Here is a 6,230-nt window from a genome sequence, read left to right as displayed (position 1 = left end):
TCGAGTCTGGCAATGAAAAGACGACAGTATGTTTTCTACCTGAACTGCATCTTTCTTGGCATTTCCAAATGTCCTATGAATAGTCCATTTGCCCTTTCAGAGTTGAGGTTACTAAGCCACCGACAGGGAGGAGGAAGAGGGACATGAGACATCACTGTCGACGATGTCCTCAAATCCTGGCTTTCTCGACTCCCAATCTGGGACATTTGGCTGTTTTCACAGGCAGAAAATGTTCCTCATCCAATTAAATAAAATGAAGCAGAAGCCAGGTGGAATGCTTCCAGTTAAATACAGTACAGTACTTGCTCCTCTTATCTTCTCGTTCACACCCTTCCCCTCATTATCACACCAGAGCACATCAAGCGCGCTCTCCGTTTCTAATGAAGATGTTCCCCCTGTATTCCTAATGAAAATAGCGCACAGATAATAGCCTCTTTCCTTTATAAAAGATAGGAGCGACACGGAAGCCCCAAAGTTGACTGGAAAAGCTGGCACGTGGTCAGTTCCCCCTCATGAATTCCTGGTTTTACGGCAGAGAGAGGGACACAGAATGTTTGAAAATCCTTTTATTAGAAACCCAGTTCAGTAGACATCCTGTCTGATCCCAATTTATAAAAGATTTTTAGAAGAGTCCTAGAGAAGATATGCTCAGAGCCTTATTATAGGCTAAATACAAATGCACAATTAGAACATGATATCAAATCTTGTACCCTGAGCAAGACTTAATTGACCCAGCTCGTCAGGTTGAAAAAAATGAAGCAAAGACTGAATTGCACTGATTCAAAAAAAAAAAAACAAATTGGAACAAACAGCCAAAAGTATTGTTCATATTTATGAGCAATGTAGTTTATTATTAAAAAAAAAAGCTAAGCCCAAAATACCAACGGACTCCGATACTTGCAAAACAAAATGTTACCTGTGCCTGAAAACAGAAGAAAACTCCTTATGAAATTAATGATTCATCGACAAATAGATGTTTGTTTTAATTCAGTGATGGGGAATGCATGAGACCATGTGGGAGGCAGAAGCACGTGAAGCCATCTCCATTTTATTCTATTTTTAGAACAAGAGATAAAATCACTCAGGAAAGTGGGAAAAAGCCAGAGGGTAGTTTCAGTATAGTCTTACTTGGACTCCTAGTTCAATTGCTATTTCTGACCCTGTTCTAGGTATTTAGAGATTGTTGTTGTTGTGTGCCATCCAGTTGATTCCAACCTACAGTGACCCTACAGGACAGAACAGAACTGCCCCATGGGGTTTCCAAGGCTGTAATCTTTATGGAAGCAGATCTCCAGGTCTTTTCTCCCATAGAGCCGCTGGTGGGTACGAACACCAGACCTTTCGGTTAGCAGCCAAGTGCTTAACCATTTCGCCACCAGAGCTCCTTATTTAGAGATCCCATTCCTCCAGATGGACTTCGAAACATTTTTCCGGATGCTAAAAAAAAAAAAAAAAAAACACGCACACACACACACTTCAAAAATAAATACTAAAAACCAATATTCGATTACTGATTTAAAACTATATATCTGCTTCTAAAGTAATACTCTTCATCTTATGGGAGAAAGAATACTTAGAATTCCTGAATAAAAGGAGTTTGACATTGCTACACCCGCCTTATATTAACTGATTCATCGGCCAAGTTCACTTGCCCCTTACCCTAGGTTCTTAACATGAAAAAAGATTCTCTCCTCTTTTAATTTGGACATGTGTATTTCTGTTCCGAAATAGATACAGTTTAGTTAAACTAACTTCCCGTGCTCTGCTGGGGGTCTGTGTGATGGAACTATTTTACCCCAGCTTAACACGATTATCCTGCTGCTGGTCATGCAAGGCTGGAGTCAACAAAAACATTAAGGGGAGTTAGGATGTTATTAGCCAAGTGTTTTCCTCCATTTCTGGGTTTGTGTAGAGGCAGCCACCCAACCTGAAAAAAATCGAACGCACTCAGGCGCATTTCTTAAGCAAGTAGACATCAACATGCAATGATTTAAAAGTCTTTTTCCTTGCCATCACTTTTGGATTTGAAAAACAAGGCTTCCCCTTTTATTATGAAATATGATTATAAAAATAGCATCCTATCATCGAACGCATTCAACAAGACTGCAAGGTGAGATACACTCCATCCTTTTTAAAAAGCGGCAAAGATTACCTGATTTATTTGAAACTACTGTAACAACAAATATCCGACTTATTTACTTTCTTGTGAAATTCGTCCAACAAATACTAACGAGTTGCCTGTTGTGTGTGAGTCCTGCATGGCTCCCAGCATATTCAAGAATGAAATTTCTATTTCATCTGCACTTTTTCAGAACCCTGACCTTCACTTACATTTGTTCATTTACTCAACATTCCTTGGATGATCATACGTGTCAGTCACAGGCAAACCGAAAGGTCCCTGGGTGTGCAAATGATTTACACTTAGGGTCACTATGAGTCAGAATCGACTCAACGGCAACGGGTTGTTCTAATGAGTTTGATGATTTGAACCCACTCAGCGGCACCATGGAAGAAAGGCCTGGCAATCAGCTTCCATAAAGACTACAACCAAGAAAACCCTCTGCAGCTCAGTTCTACTCTGTAACATATGGGGTTACCATGAGTCATATCGACTCGACGGCAATGGTTTGTTTGTTTCTTTTCAGTTTTTTTTTTCCCCCTTGGTTTTAGGCAAACAGAAGCATTGCAAAATTCTAGGGTTCCTTCTGAATCATAAAATGAAAATGTGCTTAAGCTGTGGTGCTTCAATTTCCCCCTTTTGAACTACAGGCTCATCCTTCCAGAGGTTCCTCCTCCAGTCTTCCCAACAGTTTTGAAGCATCTAATTCCTTTTCTGCTTAAGATACCTGGGGCAGTTCATTTTTTGCAACTGAACCCTGCCTGATACAAATGTGCTTTATTGTATCCTAAATTTGAAATCTATGCATGAAATACATGGCAATTCTCTATTTCATTAAGCAGAATATTGTATTAATTAGATATGCTGAACAGAAGCATTTATCCCCTTCCCTGTGTCACATAAGATACTCATTTACTCCAACAAGTCCTATTTCTTCACACCTCCTTGTCTTTTGGCATGCTTCCACAGGTGATATGCTCTCTGGCCCACCCCATTTTATCATGTTGGAATTTTTCTTGCTTTTCAAGACCCAACTCAAAACTGCCTCCTCCTTGAAGCCATTTCTGATCCTAGCTGCTGCCAGAGCCAATGGCGCCAGTGCCTGGGCACGCATAGCACCTTTTTTTTTAATATTATTTAAATTTTATTGTGCTTTAGGTGAAAGTTTACAGCTCAAGTTTATTTCTCATTCAAAAATTTATACACATATTCTTTTGTGACATTGGTTGCAATCCCCACAATGTGACAGCACACTCCCCTTTTCCACCCTGGGCTCCCTGTATCCTTCTGTCCAGTACCTGCCCCTTCCCACCTTCTCGTCTTGCTGTTGGGCAAGAGTTGCCCATTTGCTCTCATGTATTTGATTGAACTAAGAAGCACGTTCCTCACAAGTTGTTATTTTTTGTTTTATAGGCCTGTGTAATCTTTGAAAAGTGGACTTTGGGAATGGTTTCATTTCTGAGTCAGCAGAGTGTCCAGGGGCCATAGTCTCTGGGGTTCCTTCAGTCTCTGTCAGACCAATAAGTCTGGTCTTTTTTGGTGAATTCAAATTCAGTTCTACATTTTTCTTCTGTTCTGTCTGAGACTTCTGTTGTGATCCCTGTCAGAGTGGTTGTTGGTGGTAGCCGGGCACCATCTAGTTCTTCTGGTCTCAGGCTGGTGGAGTATCTGGTTCTTGTGGTCCTTTAGTCCCTTGGGCTAATATTTTCCTCTTGTCTTTGGTTTTCTTCATTTTCCTTTATTTCAGATTGGGTGGGACCAATAGATATATCTTAGACGGCTGCTCACAAGCTTTTGAGACCCCAGACGCTACTCACCAAAGTGGCATGTAGAACATTTTCTTTATGAACTATGTTATGCCAATTAACCTAGATGTCCCCTGAGACCATAGTCTCCAGCCCCCAGCCACAGTTACTCAGTCCCTCAAAGTGTTTGGATGTGTCTAGGAAACTTCTGTGCTTTTGCTTTGGTCCAGTTGTGCTGACTTCCCCTGTATTATTAAGCAAGGTTTATATTCCATATTCTTGAAAACGCCATAATTCAAATGCGTCAATTCTTCTTCAGTCTTCCTTACTCATTGTCCAGCTTTTGCATGCATATGAGGCATTGAAAATACCATGGCTTGGGTCAGGCTTACCTTAGTCCTTGTCATGGATTGAATTGTGTCCCCCAAAAATGTGTGTCGACACAGCTAGGTCATGCTTCCCAGTACTGTATGGTTATCCTCTATTTTGTGATTTGAAGCAATTATCCTATGGGTTGTGAAATCCTAAACTCTATGATGCTAACGAAGCAGAATTAGAGGCAGTTATGTTAAAAAAGCAGGACACAGTCTACAGGATTAGGTTGTATCTTGAGTCAATCTCTTCTGAGATATAAAAAGAGAAGCTAGCTCATTACTATCAAATAAGAAGAGCCAGAAACAGAGAGCATCCTTGGGATCCAGGGTCCTTGCACCGAGAAGTTCCCAGACCAGGAGAAGATTGGTGACAAGGACCGTCCCCCAGATCCAACGGAGAGAGAAATCCTTCCCCCGGAGCTGGCGCCCTGAATTCCGACTTCCAGCCTCCTAAACTGTGTGAGAATAAATTTCTGTTTGTTAAAGTCATCAGCTTGTGGTATTTCTGTTACAGCAGCACTAGATCACTAAGACAGTCCTGAAGGTGATATCTTTGCTTTTTAACACTTTAAAGAGGTCTTTTGCAGCAAGTTTGCCCAATGCAATGTCATTTGATTTCTTGACTGCTGCTTCCATGGGCACTGATTGCACATCCAAGTAAAATGAAATCCTTGACAACTTCAATCTTTTCTGCTTTTCATGATGTTGCTTATTAGTCCAGTTGTGAAGATTTTTGCTTTCTTTTGTGAAGGTTTTTGCTTCCTTTATGTTGAGGTGTAATCCATACTGAAGGCTGTGGTCTTTGATCTTCATCTGTAAGTGCTGCAAGTCCTCTTCACTCTCCGCAAGCAAGGTTATATCATTTACATAATGCAGGTTGTTAATGAGTCTTCCTCCAATCCTGATGCCCTGTCCTTCATATAGTCCAGCTTCTTCGATTATTTGTTCAGCATACAGATTGAGTAAGTATGGTAAAAGGATACAACCCTGACTCACACCTTCCCGATTTTAAACTATGCAGTATCCCCTTGTTCTGTTCAAACGACTGCCTCTTGGTCTACGTACAGGTTCCTCATGAGCACAGTTAAGTGTTCTCGAATTCCCATTCTTCATAATATTATCCATAATTTGTTATGATCCACAGAGTCGAATGTCTTTGCACAGTTAATAAAACACAGGGAAATATTTTTCTGGTATTCTCTGCTTTCAGCCAACATCCGTCTGACATTAGCCATGATATCCCTTGTTTCACATCTTCTTCTGAATCCAGTTTGAATTTCTAGCAGTTCCTTCTCAATGTTCTACTGTAACTGATTTTGCATTATTTTCAGCAAAATTTTATTGTGTGTAATATTAATTATATTGTTTGGTAATTTCCACATTCTGTTGAATCACCTTTCTTTGGAATGGGCACAAATATAGATCTCTTCCAGTCAATTGACCTAGTAGCTGTCTTCCAAATTTATTAGCATAGACTAGTGAGTACCTCCAGCACTGCATCTGTTTGTTGAAACATCTGAATTGGTATTCCACCAATTCCTTGAGCCTTGTTTTTCGCCAGTGCCTGGAGTACAGCTTGGACTTCTTCCTTCAGTACCATCAGTTCTTGAGCATATGCTGCTTCCTGAAATGGCTGAATGTCCACCAATTCTCTTTAGTACAGTGACTCTGTGTATTCCTTCCTTGTTCTTTTGATGCTTTCTGCATCATTCAATATTTCACCCATAGAATCCTTCAAAATTGCACTCCAGGCTCGAATTTCTTCTTCAGTTCTTTCAGGCTGAGAAATGCCAAGCACATTCTTCCGTTTTGTTTTTCTAACTCCAGGTCTTTGCACATTTCATGATAATATTTTACTTTGTCTTCTAGAGCCACCCTTTGAAATCTTCTGTTCAGCTCTTTCTTCATCATTTCTTCTGCTAGCTTTAGCTACTCTATGTTAAAGAGCAAGTTTCAGAGTCTCCCCTGACATCCATTTTGGTCTTTTCTTTC

The sequence above is a fragment of the Trichechus manatus genome, unplaced genomic scaffold (assembly GCF_000243295.1).
Source record: "Trichechus manatus latirostris isolate Lorelei unplaced genomic scaffold, TriManLat1.0 scaffold00063, whole genome shotgun sequence".
NCBI lineage: Eukaryota > Metazoa > Chordata > Mammalia > Sirenia > Trichechidae > Trichechus > Trichechus manatus.
The sequence above is the reverse complement of the archived record's forward strand: the minus strand, read 5'-3'. Positions refer to the sequence as shown.